At 31.7% G+C, this 26584-nt stretch overlaps 1 pseudogene; it reads right to left on the minus strand.

The window, feature by feature from the left end:
• Positions 1-596: 596 nt before the first annotated feature.
• Positions 597-15406, minus strand: LOC127733390 (toll-like receptor 4; annotated as a pseudogene).
• Positions 15407-26584: the final 11178 nt, after the last annotated feature.

Genomic DNA, 26584 nt, shown 5'->3' on the forward strand with positions numbered 1-26584 from the left:
ACGACGTCATTTTGGATTATCTTACGTCATAATGGATTCTCTAGCCAGAATGAATTGTTTGTGCTATTTTAAGCTATGTAGTGACTTGGTTAGCTATACGTTCAGTTGTTTTAATCAGCAAAGCCCTACGTAGAAGCTACGATATTGATCGCGCCTCTGGTCAGCTGTTGAGATAGTGGTTTTATATAGATTCAAAAGTATAAGAATAAATCATTTACAATAATCTTCAGTCAAGATCTAGATTGAACTATCTTTAAAAAAAGTGTCAATTAATTCTGCTATACTGAGCGTACAAAAGAAATATCCAAATGATTTCAAAACATCATTTCCGGAAATACTATGCTCAACAACTCGAAAAGAAACTCGGGGATAAATTGCATGTGTATCATAAAGTTGTTTAAAATCGTCTGCTTAATGTATACTCTTGTAACCCTATGTGGTGAGTAGGGTTAAAGTAATATGGTTATATCCCACGGTCTTCTTTCGACGACGCTCGACAATAAAGCCCTTTTTGTTCTTTCTTTCTTTTTAACTTTTCGAATGTTCGTATCCTTAGAAGGTCAAACACTTTTATTTACATTGTATTGCATAACGAATCAATTTTCATTTTCTGCATCACTACCATAGAACTTTTTTTCGCAAAATACTGTGTTGCCATATTCATCATTCGGATACTCAATGTAAGACTGATCTTGTACAAGCTCTAGAATTTGTAATGGTAGTTGCCCAGGTCGAATTTGTTTCAGAAAAATCATCAATAAAATATTTTCTTTATCTCTGGAATAAATACTTATCATTCTTGCCATATTGTATTCGAACATACACCAGTACGATTCTAGAAAATGACATGACATAACAATGATTACTTTACGACTAACATGAATAGATGAAGTAATATTAGCCGCAATATCGTTTCCTGGAATAAAGTCTCTTTTATGGATGCATACATGTAGTCCTCCATCTCTTTCAAGTTTATGTAGAAGATTATTGTGGACAAAATTTGAGTCATTTTTTTCGTAGGAAATGAATGCATCGTATTTATATCGCGAGTATCGGTATGGATTGGTGTTTTTATTGTTCCTTGATATTTACTTTTGATTAAATAGTATAGATAGCGTATTTTCCACCTGTGTCTATATATTAAACCCCAAAAAATTATTGAACTTGAAGGCGATGAGAATAACAATTCCTATGATCAGAGCAGTATATGATGAACATCCTATTTTAGTACATCGTATATACATTGTGCTTCTTCCATGTAAACTACGGTTCTATTTTTAAGATAGCAGTTTGTTAAATGTAAATTGAGAAGATATGTATGATATATTGAAACCCCATTGAACGAAGTTTACGTTGTCACAAGCGCATCGAAAATTATTTTCACTGATGTCAACTTTTAGTTTCCCATTCTGATTGAATTTTTCTTTTAGCTGATCACGGAAACTTTTAGGTAGAGATGACAGTCTGTTTTTTTTTTAAATATCACAGTATGTCAAGTTATCCATATGACTTATATCAAATGTGATATTATCTAACATATTGTTACTTATATTCAAATTGCGTAGCAATTTCTGCTGTTTGAAAAACATCCATGGAAGCCGTAGGATTCTATTACACGCTAAAATTATAACTTGAAGCTTCTCAACAGATCGTAGTATTGCGCCATCAGTATCTTTTGGCAAAACAAATCCAAGTAGATTATCTTGAACGTAAAGATATTTTAAATTTTGAGCTCTTAGGAAAACAATTATTTGATACGTTTGCACAATTGTTCGACATATCTAAGTACTAAAGGAAGTTTAACGACACCAGTGGTCCATTCCAAGAGTGAAACATATGAAAGCTAGCGTCAATAGATTTAATTTATTTCATGAAATAAGAACAAGAGGAATTTCATATCGCAAATTACAACCACTGTAAATAAATTTTCTCATATTCGGAGGGACCAATATTTAAGGTGGAATAGTGTTCTTTTCTTCTGCAGGCGAATGCAAGTATCGTTCGTAAAATCGTTTTTGTCCGTCGCCTGATCGAATACACCTTTCTTAAACAAATTCACATATTCCTGGTTTTTCGATAGGATTATGTGCGGTAAACAAGTTTTTATAAATTAACAAAGTGTATCGGGGTTTTTAGGACATCCTTGATATAGCCTCCGTAAGAAAATTAATTGTATGCCGCGAAAACGTTTCGAATCGTATTTGGTAAATACAAAAGCGCTTAAGGTTCAATTAGTTGGATTCTATTTCCTTCAATGTATAAAGTTTCTATGGTTGTATTTTTGAGATTCACAAAATGTTTAATTGTTATTTCCGTATTTTGTTCGAAATTTTGGTGAACTTTGTTTATGACCAATGTTTTAATTGATGTAAATGGCAGATCGTTGGTAATATTTTCTACGCCCGAAAACTTCAAACATCGGTTTAACGACACATCAAGATTAGTAAAATTGCTTAATTTACGAAATGTCCCTTTATGAATATAATTAATAGAGCACGTCGACACATTCATTGTTGCAAGTTTTGGCAAAAGTTTGAACACATCTGCTGTTAACGTTTTAACATTACAAATACCAGTGAAACCAGATACATCCATATTCCTGAGTGTCGGCATGCTCCAAAAATGTCTAGTCATATTGTTCGGTTGCCGAAAGTCTAATTTGGCTGTTATAACGTAATTCCCGTTAAATTCAAACCCAATGAGTCATAAGGGTTCATTTTATGGATTGGTGTTTTTATTGTTCCTTGATATTTACTCTTCAATGCAGTCAAAGCATAATCATGTACATTTGATATATAATTATTATTTAGAAGAAGTATTTTAACACTCAATTGTCCAGAAAATGATCTTCGATGCAAATTAGAAATAAGGTTGTGTGATAAGCCTAACCGTTCAAGTATACCGTTGTTAACATCATCTGTACTAGTTTTATCGTATTTCCATTGAAGTTTATTTCAGTTAAATTCTTTGGTAATGCAGGAATTTCTGTCATATTCCTATTAGAACAATCCAATTTTTGTTTCAAGTGTGTACATTTACATAGTGGGTCTACAAGGCAAAATTTGCCAGACACCACAATCGCGTAACTATGAACAAGCCATATTACTGTTAAGTTTTTCATCAGTCCGGAACATTCTGTAAAATAATAATAATGGTTGCATAAAATTAAAATGAGCTGTACATATCAGTAGATACTGGAGCTTATGAGCAAACATATGGAAAACTTTATTTTCTCTCATATGGATTTCAGTCTTTCTTAATAAAAAGCCTACGCAGGAGTAAGACAGCAAAGGATTTTTTCTCGAAGGCGCTACTAACTACGTGATAGCATAATGAGTAAGCTAGTAAATACACCGCCTGAAATAACTATTGATTGTGCTAGACAATTTATCTCTTATGAGCATGCATGAAGAAAGTAAATCCATAAAATCGCTTTGGACGCATGAATTTTATAAAGTGCTGTTTTCATTTTTTATGTTGCGAAAATCATTTATATCCGCAAAGGCGCCTAACTTGCAGCAAAAAGTAATCCAGTACACGTATGTCTGTGATGTATGTTTACACAGTTCTGGGTGCTGGATTGTAATTATAGTCACGTTTACCAATTAATAGATATAAGAAGATGTGGTATGAGTGCCAATGAGACAACTCTAAGTCTGTTTGGATTGCTCATCCAATTTTGTCAATATAATGGAACTATAAAGAGCTGTCGTACACGTGGGCGGTTTAGCTAGCAATTTAATCAGGTTTAATCCACCAATTTCTTAATAAAATGCCTGTACGATTATGACAGTTGGTTTCCATTCGTTTCGTTGGTTGATATAATCGAGCGTTTGATTTTGTCAGATTTTATTGACTTTCCGCCTCCCTGCTTAATTGAATTTACCATGGAGATCGGTATTTTTGTTAATATTTTTTTATTAATATAATTTAACAGAGACCATCATAGGAGCGAATGACAAAGATTGTAACATTGTTATTTGATTTTGGTTGACTAGTTTTACTGGTAGTTTTGTTTCTTAACAAATAAAATCAAAAACATATAAAGAATATAATGATAAGATGGTTTAAAGACGAAGTCAAAACATGCAAAGCTAAGGTGATCCTAGGTGTATTTTGGCTATTTATTTTGTCCCCTTTGGTCATACGGTTCCTCTATCAATCAACTAATAATACTTTATGACTTCCAATGTTTTGTGGTTTGGGTGTTCCTTAAGAAGTTAAATTGTTTATTGTATAAACTAATTAAAGATACCTATTTATTCATATTTGTTACGTTTGGAGGACATGTTTTTCACCAAACAATCGTCATTCCCATGAGAACCAACTGTGTCCCTCTTCTTGCTGACTTTTTTCATATGAGGCTGAATTCATACAGGAACTTATTAGGAAGAAAGAAAAAAGTTAGCAGTATCTTTTAACTTTACTTTCCGTTATATAGATGATGTTCTCTCACTAAATAATTCAAAATTTGGTGACTATGTTGAACGCATCTATCCCATCGAACTTAAGATAAAGGATACAACAGTTACAGTTAAGTCTGACACATATCATGACTTGCATCTAGATATTGACAATGAGGGTCGGTTGAAAGAAAACAAAACTTTACACGACAAAAGATATGATTTCAGCTTCCCAATTGTGAACTTTCCATTTTTATGTAGAAACATTCCAGCAGCGCCTGCCTGCATACGGAGTATATATTCCCCATGTGGTATGATACTCCAGGGCTTAAATTTCCTATCATAATTTCCTTGATAGAGAGTTGCTGCTAACAAGGAAGCTATTAAACCAAGAGTTCTAAGTGGTGAAGTTGAAATCATCCTTTCGTAAATTTTATGGACGCCATCACGAGTTGGTTGACCATTATGGAATATCCGTTTCACAGATGATAGCAGATATGTTCATAATGTCGTTACTACAATCCCGTCCCCTTTTCCCGAATGTGACCTACCGAATTAGACCTATTACCGAGTTTGTACTAACATGAGCAACTCGACGGGTGCCACATGCGAAGCAGGTTCTGCTTACCCTTTCGGAGCACCTGAGATCATCCCCAGTTTTTGGTGGGGTTCGTGTTGCTCAGTCATTAGTTTTCTATGTTATGTTTTGTTAACTATTGTTTGTCTGTTGGTAATTTCTTTCTTTTTTAGCCATGGCGTTGTCAGTTTATTTTCGACTTATGACGTTGAATGTCCCTTCTGTATCATTCGCCTTTCTTTTAGTAAGCCAGAATCCTGTTCTTTGATTATAGGATTAAAAGACTTTTATTTGTTTGTGAGTGACTAGGTCCAGTTTATACAAAAAAAATCCTTTAAAAAGGCATTTAATCTTATAATTCTTTAAAATTGGAGGTAAGGAATTTAACTTCTCCGCTGATAACCTCTATCACACGTAAATAGTATATATTTGTGTCATTGAATTGGCCTGGCGCATTAATATATTTTTTGGTTAATGCCAAACAAAATGTACACCATGAAGTTTGCTATCTGATAAAAAATAAACTACAAAAATATCTTATTATCATTCAATTGCATGTTTTGTGTTTATTATTTAATTTAACGATGAACACGAAGTGAAAAATCTTTTTTTTAACGTCGAGCCAGTTTGTGTTATTATCGCTGCCATCTTATTTACATTGGTTACAGAAAGTAGTTACGTCAACGTCGTCTATTGAAAAATGAACAACGTCAAGAGCCACTACGGAAGCCCTCTCGACCAATCATATAAACATATTCTATAAATATGCTAATCATATAAGAATTATTGATATTAATTCAACAGATTGTCGGAATTTCTTTGTTAAACAAATGGGCTAATATTTTCTGCCGATTTTTTTCTATTCTTATAAGACAGAGGATTCTCAACATAGCATTTTCCTCACTTAACGTTCCGTTAAAAAGATGTTGTCCTTTATATTAATGATGCAGTTATTTAAAATTCTTATGAATCTATCATATTAAGGTTGAAATCAATCATAAAAAAGATACAATTGAGACGAAGTATATATTAATTATGTTGTTACCCCTCTATAATCACGGGTTATCCGATTGAGAACGTCTGTTGTAAAGTTTTCATATGCTTTGACGTGCATTGTATATGATAAAATTAAAATTTGATGTGACGGCATTGCAGGTAAGATTATCATCCTTTAAGACAAACAAAACATAGCTGATCTGAAAGGCACACCATCTACTAGCCACTATACATCATGTACTGTGTTACGACAAACAAAACATAGCTGATCTGAAAGATACACCATCTACTGGCCACTATATATCATGTACTGTGTTATGAAAAAACAAAACATAGCTGATCTGAAAGGTACACCATCTACTGGCCACTATACATCATGTACTGTGTTACGAAAAAACAAAACATAGCTGATCTGAAAGATACACCATCTACTAGCCACTATACATCATGTACTGTGTTACGAAAAAACAAAACATAGCTGATCTGAAAGATACACCATCTACTAGCCACTATACATCATGTACTGTGTTACGAAAAAACAAAACAAAGCTCATCTGAAAGATACACCATCTACTAGCCACTATACATCATGTACTGTGTTACGAAAAAACAAAACTTAGCTGATCTGAAAGGTTCACCATCTACTAGCCACTATACATCATGTACTGTGTTACGACAAACAAAACATATGTGATCTAAAAGACACACCATCTACCAGTCACAATACATCATGTACTGTGTTACTAAAAACCAAAACACAGCTGATCTGAAAGATACACCATCTACAAGCCACTATACATCATGTACTGTGTTACCTATGGATTTTACTCACCCTCTATCGGTCCGTAGGGGGTCAGTGGTGAACAGTATAACGAATTTATCGCACACGGGACTTTTCCTGCTAAGCTATGTATAAAAATAAGCAATGAAATACATAAAAACATAAATCGATGACGTCACCATTAATAGTAAAAGAGGGACGAAAGATACCAGAGGGACAGTCAAACTCATAGATCGAAAACAAACATACAACGCCATGGCCAAAAATAAAAAGACAAACAGACAAATAATAGTACAGATGACACAACATAGAAAACTAAAGACTAAGCAAAACGAACCCCACCAAAAACGGGGGGGTGATCTCAGGTGCTCCGGAAGGGTAAGCAGATCCTGCTCCACATGTGGCACCCGTCGTGTTGCTTATGTTATTACAAATCCGGTAAATAGTCTAATTCAGTAAGTCACATTCGTGAAAAGGGAACAGTATTGTAGTTACGACATAAGGAACATATCCGATATCATCTGTGAAATGGTTATTCCATAACGGTCAACCAACTCGTGATGGCGTCCGTAAAATTTACGAAGGGATGATTTCAACTTCACCATTTGGAACTCTTGGCTTAATAGCTTCCTTGTGAGCAGCAATCCTCTATCAAGGAAATCATGATAGGAAACACAAGCCCGGGAATATCGTATCAATTGGGAGATATATACTCCGTATGCAGGCGCTGCTGGAATAGTAAATGTGACGTTTTGAACCCTATATTAAATCTTTACTGACCTTATACGGATCCATAGGGGGTCACCACGTGACGGCGTTAAACCAATCATAACGTAAAAATTAATCCGAGGTGCGATAAAAGGACGTTTTGACATCATATAATGAGGTAAACCGAACCACATCATATAATGTTACAGGCACATAATATAATGTCACGTCCACATCATATAAAGATGTTTGCACATAATATAATGACACAACCACATCATATAAAGATGTTTGCACATAATATAATGACACAACCACATCATATAATGATGTTTGCACATAATATAAGGGAAAATGCACATTAAATAAGGATATTTGCACACCATATAACGTTATTAGCAAATCATGAAAGTATATTTGCACATCATATAAGGATCTTTGCACATCATATAAGTATATTTGCACATCATATAATGATGTGTGCACATCATATAATGATATTTGCACATTATATAAGGATATTTGCACATTATATAACGGTGTTTGCACATCTTATAAGGGTAAATGAACATCATATAATGAAAATGGGCTTACAAGACAGTTTTGGGGTTCCATACTATTTGGTCGATTATGTATGCCCATGTATCAAAAGTATTTCAATATTCAGTTTTTATACTCTTAATTAAAGATCAAAAACAGAAGCAGAAGTCTCCATGTACCGCACACTACTTTAACAGATTTAATCGACACAACGACAAGGATTTGTTTCTCGTACATATTTACCTGGTCAGGTTAACGCTTTTAAGTTCCATTACTTTTTCGAAACAATTTATGTATTCTTTTATGTACAATTATAAAAAAAAGTATTCAGTTTAAAACCCTTTAATTCGTTGAAAAGTGTAAAATCGCAAAAACTTCTAAATATAAAAACACATGTAATAAATTTAAGAAAAGCGCCGGCCGATACCACATCGTGTTCAATTTCACAAAATGACAGAAAAATGACAACACAATCTTTCATTCATAAAAAATAACAATAGGTATACATCATGTTTGTAAACTGTTACAGACTGGGGCCATCACATAAATCTTTAGAGTCATAGAAAGGAAGATACGTTCGAGTTTTTATACCGAGTCGGCGACAGACGTGGATGTATACAATATGAATACCTCTGATTTCTTTCGTTTATACTTTAATTTACAGTTATCCATGTACACGTAATAAGTAAGAATCTATTATATTCTGAACATTTTTTTTATATTTGTTTAAGTGAAGATATGCTTATTAAATGCACATTTTACTATAACACATGTAGATGTGATAACGTTACCATGTCGCCGCTGCTCTCCCATTAGATGTTTATTTGATAACAATTTCTCAATTTTTTGAACACTTTGTTTGTGATTCAATATGAGATCATTTAGTTAGCGTACAATTGTGTGAATCAATCATTTCTTACATGAACTGAATTGACTCAACCTTTAGATTCTAAATATTGATTTGCGTTTCTGTTTGTTTTTGGTATCGTTATTGTTATGATATATTTCGAAAAAAGGTAAAAGAATATTTTCTTGTTGTATAAATAGAATTTGTAGTATGAAAGACTTTTTTATACACAAAGACAAAGTCAAAGATTTTATTGATATAAAATCCAAAATCGGGATTGTCAGCAACACACAAACAAAGAACAAACATTCATTGTTTCAATCAATTATATGCACATAAAATGTAAGTATATATGTTTAAAGGGGCATTAGCTGTCAAATTTATGTTCACCGATTTGACTCAAATTCTTATACATTGTATTTGACTTATAACATACTAAAACGCATATCCAAATTATAAAAAGTCTAAAATAAACTATTAACGATGCATACAACTCGATAGTATGTATCAGCATTTCGTGTGTATTTTAGTCTAGACGCCATCTATTTAACCATCGGGGTGACCTCCGAAGACTGCGGACGGTCATAAACCCGATATAAACATAAACAAAGGTATAAATAGATTGCGAACTCGTGCAATTGGATTTTTCTAGGTCTGTTTGATTTCATATTATAGGTTAAAAAAAATATGTTAATAATCGTTTTTACTTGTATAAGAATGAGTTTTTCTAGATCGAATCAGTCAACCAAATGATTTACCAATGTTTCACTTCCAATGTTTACATTCTTTTTCATTTGAAAATGAACACGCCTAGTTCATGCGTAACTCATCTCTAGCTATAGGGACCAATTAAATTTCACATGAATACGGATTCAATGAGGTCGATTATTCACTTGCAAGTGAATAATTCATTAGCGATGGTTCTTTGCTTAATTTGACAAAACTGAACCAAACTGGCGAATTCACTTTCATTAATGATTTAACAAAAAAGAATCATATTTTATTTTTTTTATATCTCGTAGCTAATGCCCCTTTAAATCTATCAATACAAAACATAACAAAATATAAAAAGATATATAGATATATATAGTTCCCCCCCTTTCTATCTATTTGACTGAGGAGGTACAGTTTTACATAACAGTAATACAATTTATTTAATATATAACGTAAACTAAGTTAGTGAATGTCTGAACTTGTACAGCATATTAATACCTTTTATTCAACAATTACTGTTACAATATGAGATTGTCTGAAAGATTATTGAAAGATGGTAAAATATCTGAAATATTCTAAAAAATTATTCCTCAACTCTTTTAGTTTGGTACATTTTATGGTGAAGTGTAATTCATGTTCAACTGCAAATTTACATATGGGCATAATCTGTTTTCTAAATCAATCTTTCTATGTCTGTCTTTTTCAATCATAAGTATACTATTACTTATCCTGGTTCTTACAAAGTTTGAAATATCATCTCTGTCTATATCTAGTTTTAAAAAGATCTCCATATCGAATGTGTTCTTCAAATCCTTGTAGGTTCTTAATTTGTTTTCTCTTTCAACAATAACATTTTTATAATGGTATGGTCCCAACATTTTGTGACATTATTTTTCATTTTTTTATGTATAGTAAAATTTAAACTATTTTTTTCTAAATGAATTTTGACACATCTTACTGATGTTGTTTCTATACTTCACATGTCAACATTGTGTTGATTTATCATTAGGGCTTGCAGGATTTTAGAATTAGTTATTTTTATTTAAGCGATCGATCATTACAGCCAGCAAAATTTTCTTCTTGAAATAGATTATCAGCGTATCTCAAAATTTTACCCTTTGTACGTACTTTTATTATTGGTAAAGTCTTTCATTCATATGTAAGCAGATATTTATGAAAATGCAGAAAAGTATCAAGATGGTTACGGTGATAAATATTTTACACAGTCGGCAATATATTTCAGTATAGTTTTTTTTAATAGTTTAATATTGTTTTGTTTTTTATGTCTCCAATGGCTACAATTCATCGCGTGGAAGAAAATAGATTAAGTCTTATCTTATCATTTCTAATAATCTTTTTGATAAATAAATACAACCAGTTTTAACTTATTTCTCAAATATATCCTATATGGATAGATATTTAACAAGATACAAAGCTAAGATAAGAGCCGATCGAAATACAATTTAAAAACGTTAAATCAAATTTCGTGTATTGATTAAACTCCATTTGAAAAGGTTCGCAGTAAATTTTTGCTTGGCATCAGAAAAACAGCTTCAAACATAGCAGTCCGAGCAGAACTAGAAAGAATCCCCCATGAACATCTGAATTTTTTCACAGTCTCTATCTTACCTATCAAGACTGAATTCTGAAAATATAAATCCTTTACTTGAAGAAGTATTTATATGGTCAAAACTGCATGACTCGCATGTTACTTATTCTTGGTATACATATTCTTGGTATACATATATTTTTGACATTTTGACCTATTATGTCTGTTTGTTTTGTTCACAGATCGTTGTCAATATAATGAAATTTTATACAAGTGAGAGGTTTAGCTAGCTATAAAACCAGGTTTAATCCACCATTTTCTACATAAGAAAATGCCTGTACCAAGTCAGGAATATGACAGTTGTTATCCATTCGTTTGATGTGTTTGAGCTTTTGATTTTGCCATTTGCTTAGGGACTTTCCGTTTAGAATTTTCCTCGGAGTTCGGTATTTTTGTTATTTTACTTTTCACCCAACCCCGACCTTCAAGATAAAGTTAATAATTATAGGGACTTGAATGAAGTAAACTCTTTTAAGCCCTTGATTGTAAACGAATTTAAAGAAAAAGATAAAAATATCTTTCAAAAGAGAATAAATAGCTATGATGAAAATAGTAAGCTGTTACTTTATAAAAAAAAAAACTTAGATTGGATAGAGAATTTTAATAAACGACCAATGACTTTTATTGAAAAGAAATCTTCATAAAATTGAGATTAAGTTACCATAATTAGAAAATGCAAAAAGGTCACTATTATGAAATTCCTAGAAAGGATCGTACCACTTGCTGGAGGATGAAAAACACTTCCTCATTGAATGTAAAATTAACAAAAATCTAATGGTTAATCTATTTGAAAATTGTTTACCAACTCACAATTTTTATGTCTCTCAACCAAGAAAAAAAAGTAAAAGAAATACTAAATCCCTTTATGATTGAACATGTTGAAAAATATTGTCTCCTTTATAAAATAATCATTACAACTGAGGGTAGAATTTTTATAAAAAACATTATTTGTGTTCATTTATTATAGAATTGCTATTTCTTTGCTATACTATGTTTATATGACAATAAAGATATTTATTTTTAATTTATAAATACATTATTAAATGAGGTCAAATTTGTATATTAAAATAACTCTTTTTTTTATTGTTTTTAAAAGTCTACTAAAAAAATTGAAACCTATTTATTCTATATTTTTATAATAATCTTACAAGAAAATAATCAGATAGATTATAAATGTGCTTTATATTGTAGCTTCTTTTTGCCTTTTCAATTTCAGGGAATAAATCTAAATAACAAATCGTGAGTGCAACGGTTACCTGCATCGGTTGCTTTAATTGGACGAAATCGATGCGGAACCGGGTTCCGTAATTGTATCTTTTATTTATTTTATCGTTATACAATATTCATTAAGCGCATTATCAAATAAAAATTACTCTAAACGCTTCACAAAATAAAAAAAAAAAATTATAAGCTCAATTAACAAACTAAAATACGGTACAAAAGATAAAAGAAAAAAAGGGGGAAATAAAATTTTAAAGCATTCCATAAAAAAATTACTGTTAAAACTGTGATAAAAAAAAGAAAGAAAAAAAGTAACCTTAACTTACCAGGTCTTCTCAAAAAAGTGATTTTAATAACGTTTTGTGATCTTTCATTACTTCGTGTGAATAGCAACCTGTTCAAAAGACTTTAAACGCAGATAGACAATAAAATCAAATGTATCTGCCCTATATGACTGACTGGAATGTAAGATATTTCAACAAGGTTTTATCCCTTTTTTCGTTACTGATGATGTACTTCCTACAATGCAAAAAATGAACACATTTTGTAAACAACTTCAACTATAATTAGCGAGTACCATGGATAATATTTAGTTATTGAAAATTTATATTGTTCATCATATTATATTTCCTTGTTTTGTCCCATTTTTAAAAATTAATTGCCGGCATAAATAGATTGAGTTTGTACGAGCGCAACACTATAACCAAGTGCTTTTCTATACATAGTACAAAGACAGAACTATCACCATCATCATCAATTTTAAGTGCAGGATTATTGCACAGGTTTTGGCTCTTTGTCTGACATATTTCATACAACATTCGGTTTTTAAAATATGATTTTTTTATCAGTTGTTATTGGACTTGAACTAGCTTTCAGTAACTGTGTCTACTCTAAGATCGGTACTTTGTGTATTAAGTCTATTTGTTCGTTGCTTTCTTTTTGCTTTTTATTTTCTGTGCTGATTGTCGATCTGATGAGCCGAGGCTTTTTCATCTGATGCTTTTAGTTTTTTGTTATGTTGTACTGTTGAACCGATGCCCCATTTTATGACAGGGTAAGACGTCTTTAAACATATTTAACCCCTCCATATTCTGCTTTGTTTTTCGTAAATTGTATTGTTATAAATTAACCGTTAGTTTTCTCGTTTTACATTTTTTTTAATGTCGGGCCTTTTAATACCTGACTTTCCGGTATGGGGTTTCCCAATTGTCGATGACATTTAATTGCTTATATCTTCGTCACATAAACTCTGGTGGATAGGTGTCTCATTGGCAATCATACCAGTTCTTATTTTATAACAGTCAAGGATGTTTACCAAAATGCTGCTTTATTCCCTTTAATGCTCTCAAACTTTTATATATTCTTTGGGCTTCGAGGATACTTAATTAAGATTATTCCAGGTACACGTCATGGTATCTTGGCAAGGACACCGGCATTCTATGTTTTCATGTCGATAACTTAATTGGTGTCATTATAAACGCACCAAAGAATATCAAGTTAACAATATTAACATAATTCAAATTGAGAAAAAGAAGCCTTAGTATTCTAGTGAACTTACTAAATTCAAAAGGGATTTTCATTTAGTACGGCAGATTCGTCTATAGAAGACCAACAAGTGATTCTTAAATCAAAACAGCTCCAAATAACCGAATTGACAAGTCCCAGGATAGGGGTAGAGTTGAGCGCTCACAAATATGTTTAACCCGCCATATTCTTTATGTGCCTGTCACAAGTCAGGAGCCTGTAGTTCAGTGGTTGTCGTTGGTTTATTGTCTGCCATATTTGTTTTCGTAAATTTTGATGTAAATTAGGCCGCTAGTTTTCTCAATTGAATTGTTTCATATTTATCATGTCGGGGACTTTTATAGCCGACTATACGGTATGGGTTTTCTCATTGTTGAAGGCCGCACGATTGTCTATAATTGCTAACGTCCACTTCATTTGAATTTTGGTGGATAGTTGTCTCATTGGCAATCATACCACATCTCCTAACTTTTATATTGAGATCAAAATTGACAATTCTGTTTGTGCTGTTTGCTTGAAAATTACGTAAACTCATACTAAAAGTAATTCTTCGTGTAATTGTACACTTCTTAGTCAGGTAGCGGTTTGTTTTCTAGCGCGTATTTGCTTCATCATATCATAATGGTTGACCTTTTGAACGTGTCTTATTTTTCCACTTCGAAGTACTAAATTTCTGCGTTTTCCGTTTTGATTAAATCGAAATCATTTTGTCAAATCATGCTCTATATAAAATGAGGATATGTGGTATGATTGCTATAAAATAACATTCAAAAGAGTCCAAAGAATGCGAATGTAGACAACTATAGGTCACTGTATGGCCTTCTCTGCAATGAGCAAAACCCATACTGTATACTGTGGATTCATTATTATTCGTTGGATACCAATTTTCGTGGGTTTCGTGGGTACAGGTGAACCACGAATTCAAATGTTCAACGAATTACAAATGTTAATTTGGCTTTGTATGCAGAGATTGGCAAAACCACGAAATCAAATATCCACGAAAATGCGAGTGTTACTCAATCCACGAAAATTGATACCCACGAAAATAAATGAATCCACAGTAGTATAAAAGGCCTGACATGACAAAATGTGCCACTATTCAAACGAAAAAAATTAATGGCCTGAGTTATGACAAAATAATTAATGAAATACAGATATAACAGACAGCAACCAACGACAACTACAGAATTACCGGCTTCTGGCATTGAACAGGCACATACAAAATTAAGCGGGATTTAACGTGTTATGTGAGCGCTTCACCCTTCCATTATCTAGATATTGATGTAAAGAAACGGTAAAAATCAGTTAGAAATGGCTTTACTTACCAGATCGGCGAGAGGCACAAAAACAACATATGTTCATCTGAACATTGATACAAAATAAATTTTTCAACCTATCTACAGATATTGAAAAATATAATACCTTGTCATGTTCTAATTCTAATGTCTAAAATAGTACTATTACCATGGTAACACTTTTTTTCCATTTCGCCTTATATTCTATTTCTTAAATTTATTTCATTTATTGAAAAGCGATTATTAGTTTGCATAGCATAATAGGGAAAACCTACCTCACGTTGTCGTTCTTAGTTCGACTTTCAACGTTTTGAATGTCCCCTTGGTATTTTCCACCTCTTTTTTAATACCTATTATTGAAAAAAATAATTTTTCGAAATCTAAAAGGAAAATAACCTTTGAGCTGTTCAAAAGTTTAATTCACTTTCAGTATTGATTTATTATCTACCGTCAAAGAATTTCTTCCATCATTACATGCATTCGTACATGAGGGTCTGGGAGGGTTGTTGATAACCTGTACTTATTATTTTCTTCATGAAGTAAATGATGCTCCCTATTCTGTGTATTTTAAATATTGCATAACCTGTAAGATTTTATAAGATTTATTAACTATTGATTGAAATGTTTATTTAATTTTTTCATTTATTATTATTTTTGTATTTGTAATTTAAAATTATGCAGGTAAACAATGTAGAAAGGTAGGTATATTTTTCATGTTACAAATGAATATGCATCTGTTTCCATAATTAATACAATAATAAAACCTGTATTTGTTTGAAATACCAAAAACTTAGCAGTAGGCAAACAATCAAATTTGTTGCTTCACCTTTGTCTGCTTATTGTCCAGTGGCAAATATTTCGTTATGTGTTCGGTTTTAAATGTATAAATTTCAAGATTGTTATAGTTAAATCAGAATAGATTGATATGATTCATTTTATATCATAATCATACTGATGAAGGATATCTGTTATCCGAAATATTTATAGATAATTACATTTATGTTTCCTTTTTTTAATATTGGTGTTGTTTTGTACACTTTTTAGGCGTTTATATATATATATATATATATATATATTGACACTGACGAAGGCTATTTGTTAAGCCGAAATATTTGTCAACACGATTTTATAACATCATCTTCGTATATTACCATCTTATATTAGTACCGTTGTGCAAATCTTCAGACTTATATAATTGTTTCCTTATCTGCGCAGCATCGTCTATTCTAGACGATCCGGTACATATTAAATTTGCTGGTTGGTCCTTTTTATAGACTTCTATATATATATTTATATATATATATATTCTATATTTATATATTTATATATATATATATATATATATATATATATATAACACTGTAGAAACAAACTGCCGGATTTTGAGGAGAACGCGTGCTTCAAACTGAAACAGCTATAGTTTAAATTGTGCAAATTGTTCTTGTAGTAACATATAAACTCTTATAGGGCATGAACATTAAAGCATTTATAAACAAATATGTTTTGCAAGCATTTTTTGGAAATAAAATTCTCCCGACCATAGAATTATCCAGAATCCTTGATGTCACACTTTTTAAAACTAGGTACTTGCCGTTGTTTATTCTGCAAAATAAACCCATTCAGACCTTACTAAGAAAAAATAAAGAATAACTCGACTGTATCTAAAAATTAAAATAACAAAAATACCGAACTCGTAGGGAAATTCAAAACGGTAAGTCCTTTATAAAATGGCAAAATTAAAAGATCAAACACATCTAACGAATGGAAAACAACTGTCATATTCCTGACTTGGTACAGGCATTTCCTTATGTAGAAAATGGTATATTGAACCTGGTTTTATAGCTATCTAAACCTCTCACTTGTATGACAGTCGCAAAGAATTCCATTATAACAATCTGTGAGCAAAACAAACAGACATAATAGGTAAAAACGTCAAAAATTGGGGTACAGCAGTCAACATTGTAATATAATCTTAATCACTATAAAAACAAATAACTGTTTCAACAAAGAAACACAAAATGGCATATAGACAAAGTACGTAAGCAAAACTGAAAGACAAAAACTCAAAATTGCATATCTATTTAAATCTCCTTAATTTTTCTAGTTTATAACAGAATTAACAGTGCAGAAATTTTGACTGCCATTGAGGTTCAATTGCATCGAGGGTATATAGTCGGTTGTAAGAGCTCCTTTGAGCTCATGTTACTTTGTTTGATACATATATATATATATATATATAAAGTCTAAAGATTACGTAACGGTACTACTATAAGATAGTAAGATGATTTTATAAAAATCTTGTTGGAGTTGACATAGCAGAAATGATTTTTATACTTATAAATCGAACAAAAAACTACTGATCATGGTTTTCAAATGTTCGCCAATTGTTTGTTTATTTCTAATGAAAAATCCCGAGAAATACGAACGAGGGTCATTCCGGGTTAAAATCATCGAATGCGGGAGAGTCTATACGTCCCTGCGGGATCGGACCATCTAGCGGGAGATTTCCGGAATTTCGTCGTTTGCGCGGGAGCCTCCCGCTCAAAACAGAAAGATTGGCAGGTATGATCAGTTCAACAAATATGAATTCTCAAATACATTTTAGAATATAGCAAAGTGCTCTCGACCAATGAAATTGTAGGATTTGGTGTCTCTTAATTGTGAAGAATGAATGTAAATCATGTTCTTAGTAAGGGATTATCCTATTATTTGGGTCTATTTACAGTTCAAAACAAAGAGTTTCTATAAATGAGTTACAACTGCTCCGAAGCACATCTATCAGATTGAAAGGATTTATCACACAGTGATTGAAACTGACTAAAAGTTGAATTGTGAAACAAACAAAAAAATCAAAATAAGTTAAAATTTACTGGTGCAGTAAAATTGGTACCTTTAATTTTATTATGAAAATATTAATAACTTCCAATTACTAAAAAATTGAATAATATCAAAGCAATGCAAAAAAGAAAAAAAAAGTTTTAAATAAAAAATAACCTAAATCTTTAGTTTTTACCAATTTCCGATTACTGGACCAGCGGTTGTGAAGAATAGTTATTTCCGATATTCCGATAAAATAAAAATAAAAAACCCAGGAATTTTATTTAAATTTTGATTATGTTAAATACTTTTAAAGGCATTTTATTTGAACATTCCCCTGACTGAATGAAAAAGTATTTGATTTAAAAAGCCGGACCAAAATATTGCCTGTGAAATAAAATTAGTTGTAACTCAAAAGTATTTATATATTGATTTAAACTGTAAATAAACAAAGGATAATTCCTCACTAAAATATTTTATGATTTACAGTCATACTCACAATCAGGAAACATATACAATTCCTACTTTTTCTTTGTACTGTTGTGTGGCCTAATGTCTAACACTCATTTTTTTTAAATTTCCCAAATTATAAGAAAGTTCTTACATCACTAAAACTAATCCATAAATGAAATGCCAAAAAAGGAAGTCATGCATCAATTATAAACATTGCAATGACAATGAAACTAATTCTTGAATACAACCAATCAAGAGATCATTTGAGCCTTGAGCACTTTACAATATTCTAAGTTTGTTAGAGAATGATAATCCCTTACTTCATGATAAGTACTCGCTAACGCTCGTACTTAATCATGAAGAAAGGGATTATCATTCTCTTACATATACTTAATGAAGTGCCAATCTTACTCTATAACTTAATTGGCCATCAATTGTTAATTACCTCTCTTGGTGCATATACGTTTACAAGGGGAAGAAGGTCAAGAAAATTTATAGCAGTATACATTTTAAATATTCAGATATATTGAAATTCATATTTGTTATATTTAAATTCATTTATCAGTACAATACATTTCTTCTAGGTACATCATAATGTTTTCTAAATTCAGACATGTCAATTTAAAGACAAAAGAAATGATAGATGTTAGAAGAAGTGTTTGAAAGTATTCAGTTGAAGAGATGATATAACAATAAGGAGATGTGGTATGATTGCCAATGAGAAAATTATCCACAAAAGTTAAAATGAAGTGGATGCAAGCAATTATAGGCAACAGCACGGACTTCAACAATGAGAAAAAAAACCATACCGTATAGTCGATTGTGAAATGGCCCCGTTGTAAAAGTTGTCCTTAACAGGAGTTGATACTGTTCAGCAGTGTTCTTTTTTTGATTTTGTGATTTACTGTAGGTAATTGAAGTTAAAATCTTTCAAAATCACAAAATAAAAGATAATTATTGTTTCAAGAAAAAATCGGCTTAAAATTGGGAATTGTACTTATGTCTTAGAAATATTCGGTCTTCTTCAGAAATTTGAGTTTTTTTATGAATAAGTGTTAAGGAAAAAGAAATTTACACAGCATTATTTTAATTTCATATGAAAACTTTCATGTCACAATGTCGTCACTTTATCTACTTTAGTAAGCACATTGACATTGTTGATGTTTTGTAATTTTTACAATATTTTTAAACAAATTTTCTTTCATAAATAGAAAAGAAAGGTTATTGGGTATTAATTCATGACACAAAATCGATATATGTACAGCAAAAACACACAATCAGCAAAAAAACATTGCTTTTACTGTTGTGAATTATCAAACAAACAAAAAAACATATTTTAAAGCAACTTTAAATATTTTTCTTCATTAAGTTGGTCCCAGTTGCTGCCTAATATTTTGTGGGGATTTCATGTTTTATCTTCAGAAGATAATGTCACCTTTTTGTATTTAGAGTTCAGTAAAATAAAAAGGCACCAACTCAAACAAAACACCAAAACTAATCCTCAGTGTCTTTCCAAAACAAGAAAACAATTATACTTTGAATTATTCCTTTATTATGGAAAAAAAATATTCTACGTGTTAGATTCTTTTGTCATGTGATTAGATGTTGTAGTTATAATATTATCATGAACAAACTTTTAATATGCAGACATTGAATGTTTATTTCCACATTTACAGCTATCTCCCCTGAAACTCTATCAACTCCCTCTAGGTCAACAGGTAACTCAATTTCAAAATGAAAGAAAATGACACATGTCAAAAGTCATTCTAATTGATCATGCACTCTTAAACCAAAAGACATTATTTTTAGTGTGTTAAGTCTAATATGTTTTGATGAATAGTTAGAAAATAACATTATACACTCATTTGGAACTGCATATTGAATTCACAACTTTGAATAACGGTCATGATCGTGTTCAACACAGGGGCGTAGCAGACAGTACGGCAGACACGGTTTTCGCCGTACCTATGGTTTTAAAAACACGCAATTGCCGTACCAGTAATGTTTATGATACCCTTTTAGAACGGACACTTTGCCGTACCAATATTTAAGTGTCTGCTACGCCACTGCAACAAACTTTCTTAAATGTATGAAAGCATTTGATCGCATTAAATTATTTCTATTATTGTAAAACTTTGACATTTGAGAATATTATGAGATTGTTTTTTTCTAGTTTTTCCAAGAAGGTTAACTTTTAAGAAATGAAATAAAATAAACTGCTGTACAATCTGTATGAAAATACTTATAAAGATCGGAAATAACCCTAACAATCGGAAATTATCAAAATCTAAGAAAATATCTTCTATATAGAAATAAGAAGATGTGGTATGATTGCCAATGAGACAACTATCCACCAATGACCAAATGACATAGAGGTTAACATCTATATATCACTATATGGGCTTCAGTAATGCACAAGACTCATACCGCATGGTAAGCTTTAAAATGTCCCGAAATGACAAATGTAAAACATTTTAACCAGAAATCTAACGGTATAAATTATGTACAAAACATTGAACGAAAAACAAATACGATATACAGCAACAAACGACAACCACTGAATTACAGGCTCCTAATCTGTATTAATATATTTAAAAAAAACATCTTACAATCTGTATGTAAATACCTACACACATCGGATATAAGTCTTACAATCTGTATGAAAATGCACACAAAGAGGGGGGAAATAACCTTACAGTCTATATGAAGATACATTCAAAGATGGGTGAATAACTCTTATGATCGATTTGGAAATGACTACGACATAAAATAAAATTCATGATCTACGAAAAATACATATATGGGGCGATATTTCTTACAATACATTCTGATTGAAATGATATAATATCTAAGCTATTTTTAAAATGCGAAACTGTTTAAAAACATAATATGAAATTTATAAAGAATAAAATAAGTAATAAGTAAATTAATCAGGAAGGATATTCTGAAAAATCAGCTAATTTATTTATTTTGAACTTAAAGCGATTTAATTTGTTGCATTGGATTGCACAATATCCCATTTTTTAGATCACCTGGCCAAAAGTTGTTGTCGTCGTCCGTCGTCGTAAACTTTTACAAAAGTCTTCTACTCTAAAACTACATAGCCAAATTTAACCAAACTTGGCCACAATCATTATTAGGATATATAGCTTCAGAAATGTGTTCGATGACCCCGCCTGTCAAACAACATGGCCGACATGGCTAAATATAGAACATAGAAGTAAAATGCAAATTTTGTCTATTATCTTGAAAACCGCTATTAATTTGACCGGGACAGAAATGTTCAAAATGATGAGATCTACCTTTTCTCCCTTTCCATCAAAACTGTCAGACGACTTCTAAAAGAAGTGTTTGCCCTTAAGTGTTTTTTTTTAATAAAGAGTGGCCATTGTTGATAAAAGAACTATATTTAGGTGAGCGATAAGGGACTCGTTATACCTTTTAGTTAAGTTTCTGTTCTATAAACGTATAAGCTTAAGCATCACTGAATGTTAGCATATATAAAACAAAATGTTCAGAATTGATCTTTTGTTTCATATAAAAAAAAATACTTGGCATGAGTAAAGTTTTATGATGTCCAGTACTACAGTAAAAAGTTCACATAACATTTCATTGCATATAAGATAATAACCATCACCGGAAGTCAAATTTTCACCCTCCTTTTTCCTGTTTACAATCTTTAGTAACCATGTCACCTCAAATTTCCAAAATATTTAATAGAAACACCAAATTAAAAGAGAATGGTGCTTCTAGACAACCAAGGTATACGTTTATGGCTTACAATTGTTTTTTCTGCAATGAAATGCAGGGTAAATTTCCTACAATTTTCAAATTCAAGGGATTACTTTTTTCAATCCTTTTTCGTATGAAACCGGATGTGACGTACTATGATTTGTTGGTATTACACCTATAAACCTGTCATACAAGATGACCACTTAAGGGACCAATTGGTCTATATGGCTGAGCTCGTTTGCGTAAACAATTTTCTTAGGACTTAGTTTGAAACCAGTGGCAAGAAGGTGTAAATAACTTTAAATATGAATGTGACATCTATCATTGAAAATAAACAAGAATCATAAAAGTTATTGTTTCATTCATGTATATATATATTACATTTATTACATCGGTGATCCGTTTATTTGGCAATCGCAAATGGCAGTCTGCAGGGTTTAAGAATATTTGTTGTTCGACCTGTTAGTCAAATGCGTTTTGTTAAAATATACTTTTTCACTTTTTTTGGTCTCACCGTTTCGATCCCTAACATCACTGAAGAGACATTAATTGTCGAAATCCGGATATGGCGTACAAATTTTTGCACCTCATGTTTGTGGTATACCATCTTTTCCACAAGTTTATTGTTTTCTCTTTTGTATTAAATTGACATTAAGATCCAATTTGTTAGATCTGGTGATCAATTTATTTGGCAATCGCCAATGGCAGTCAGCAGGGTTTAAGAACATCAGTTGGTCGACCTGTTATTCAAATGCGTTTTGTTAAAATAGACTTTTTCACTTTTTTTGGTCTTTTGGAAATTGTTGTTTGTGCTGTATTTAGACCCCTCTAACAAGAAATTTGTTTTACATGCACACGTATAAAAATTGCGGTTTTTATCCAACGCAATCATAGGTTTGAACGTTGTTTTCAATTTAGACTTTTATATATATATATATATATATATATATATTTATACAATGCGTTTTTTATTCTTATCTGGTTGATAGTTCATTTTTTAATTAGTATCTAGATATTTTTTCTTTAAATAAATTTGAGAATGGAAATGGGGAATGTGTCAAAGAGACAACCACCCAACCAAAGCAGAAAACAGCCGAAGGCCACCAAAGGGTCTTAAATGTATGCTAATAGATAACTGAAGAAAACATATATGACAAATGTAATGATTTCTGTTCTTTTGTCAATTTACAATGATACCATCTAATCAAGTCTTTGACAAATATGTAAATTGTTGGATACATTATGATAGGTTATTCATAGATCAGTTGTAATTATAGAGGTATACTCTTAACTCAGAAACTTCTCCAGCATTGCTATGAGGATGAGAAGTTCACTGACCAACCTCATAAATATGCTAATCATCACAGTTTTCAACTCCAAGTAACTCTGCCATAGATTATACATAGATATAAGAAGATGTGGTATGAGTGCCAATGAGACAACTCTACATCCAAGTAACAATTTGCAAAAAGTAAACCATTATAGATCAAAGTACGACCTTCAACACGGAGCCTTGGCTCACACCGAACAGCAAGCTAAAAAGGGATCTGATCTAATGGGATTTTTCAACTGATTTTCATATTTTTTCTTATGTTGTGCTGTTATACCATTGTCACAGGTTAGGGGAGGGTCGTGCGCTCGGATGCATGTTCAACCCGTCACATTCTGTATATGCTTGTCCCTGGTCAGGAACCTGTAATTAAGTGGTTGTCGTTTGTTGTTGTATACCATATTTGCCTTTCGTTTTTTATTTTGTACATAAATCTGGCCGTTGATTTTCGCGTTTGAATAATTTTACATTTTGTCATGTCGGGACCTTTTATAGCTTGCTTTGACGTATATGATTTGCTCACTGTTGATTGCCGCACTGTAAACTATAGCTACTAACATCTACGTCATTTGGTCTCTAAGTAAACGTTGTCTCATTAACAAACATACAGCATCTCCTTTTTATATTCTAAGTCTTGATTATTTCACTCCTATTTTGGCTCCGTTTTGTCTCGCCTGCAACAATGTCTCGAACGTTGACGCAAGAATTATGTGTGCTAATTACACCGGAGATGTGGCAGGCATCAACAATTGTAAGTTGTAATTAGATGCATGTTCGAGGCGAACTACTACGGTTAATATTAACGTTATTACTACCACTGGGTTGATACCTCTGCTGGTGGAATGTTAGTCCCCGCGGGTATCACAAGCGCGGGAGCCAGTACTTTACTAACATGAAAAAACGGATATTGTGTTTTTAAAATTGGCTGTTACAAAATATTGGAAATAATTTTAAATTAAGGAATGTATCTTCCTCATGGAAAGCCTTGATTTCTTGTCCGGCTTTGGCTATACTTTTTGTCCTTTTTGGTTTATAATATTTATTTTTTTAAGTTTTTAAGTATTTAAGTTTTGGATTTCATATATTTTGGCCTCGGACTTCACATAAGAGACATTCATTGTCGAAATGCGCATCTGGTGCAGAAAAAAAAATTGGCACTGCTAATGTTATTATTTACATGGAGATTATTTGGCCCTGCCTTTTCAATCATATGGAAGAAAAGACTCCACTCTGTCCATTCTGAGACTATTGTGATAATACTCTCAACCACTATATCCTTTAGCATGGAATCCTGGACTTTATGTAATAGTAAGTCCCAGATGGAATTTGTTGCGTTTTTTATTTCTTGTAGAGGACTACTGACTAAAATAACAAATTATTGAGGGAAATGACTGGAAAAATAAAGATTTTGCTGAATGTTGTTCTTCTCGCTTAAAGCTTATATAAATGATATTTGAGTACGAAAGCAATTCGGCAAGCAGGGGTGCACAGTTAAAGCTTAATAAAATTAATCCAACAAACTGGAGTATTACGTTTATCTAAATAATATTATTTAACGTATAATTAAATCCAACAGTAGTATACCGCTGTTCAAAAGTCATAAATCGATTAAGAGAAAACAAATTCGGTTTACAAACTAAAACCGAGGGAAACACATCAACTATAAGAGGAAAACAACGGAACAACAGAAACACTCAGCTGCAATAAAAACAAACGCCAACATACATAGAAACGGACTATTTGATAACAACTGCCATATTCTTGACTTGGTACAGGACATTTTAAGAAAAAATGGTGGGTTGAACCTGGTTTTATGGCTAAACAAACCTCCCGCTTATATGGCAATGTTAAAAAATACTGCTAAAATGACAACACTACGTGACATGAATACAGTACAAACAAACACAAGAACACTCAGCACAGAGAAATACATAAATAAATAATATAATAGTACATTACAACATGTAAACCGCAGAATAACAACGGACATCTCCCATAAATTAACGACAGCACAGGACACCACAAACAGCGCGTCACAAGGATGGATCAACGCCACAAAAAGTGACGTATTTTTATAACGTATATATTAATCTTGTAATTCATACAATTATATATAACGAGATCCAAAAATTCCCAATTATTTTCACAATACTGGTACAAATAATTATCATGATTATGACGGTCTTGAAAGGCTATTTTAAATTATGCTGTGACGACGTCATAATTATTTTGACTAACACAATACTTTATCCATGGAAAATGGAAATTAACTCGACTATACAAATAAGACATATGTGAAATGTACCGAAAATACAGAATTCAAACCACAAACGATAAGACATAACACAATATACAACCGAACTTACAAAAGAAACATCATAAATACAGAGACTCGTCGTATAGCAATGCGAATTCACACTCGGCAAAACAGTCATATTCGGGAATAGGTCACGTTCGGTACTTAGCAGACAGACGACGTAGATGGTAAGCCACAAAATAACACCGATTTGAGTGTGAACAATATTTTTTTCTGGCATTCCCTCATCTATCATAACCGGGATTAAACATCGGAGGAAAATGTTACCTTAATCAAATTTGTAAGATATTCTTTTGTCATGTTTCTATTCTTTATCTGTTCTTGAATATTCTTTTCCATTTATAATCATTCTTCTCTGTTATGTGTTTAGTACATTATGCTAGTCCTAAAGTTCCGGCTAAAATGACACGTCTCTGAATGGTTTTTTGTTCAAATTAAGCAGAAATTCAATATTGTTGTACATGACCATTCGCTTGAAGTCTGGAGGAAAAAAATATGTCCTGCATATACAGTGGATATATATTTTAAAAATCAGATTAATATATTTTAATAAATGTAATCATAAAAATGGAAGATAAATTCATTAAATGTCAACATAATACATAGGTCTAGTACGTTATTACATATAACGTGTGTTGTTTAACAGAAAATGATACTTAAGGAATAAAAGTTTACTTTATTGTATTTGAAGACTATTGCTAACGTCAATTATCATTTCTA

This window comes from Mytilus californianus, unplaced genomic scaffold (genome assembly GCF_021869535.1).
Source record: "Mytilus californianus isolate M0D057914Y unplaced genomic scaffold, xbMytCali1.0.p SCAF_3, whole genome shotgun sequence".
Lineage (NCBI taxonomy): Eukaryota > Metazoa > Mollusca > Bivalvia > Mytilida > Mytilidae > Mytilus > Mytilus californianus.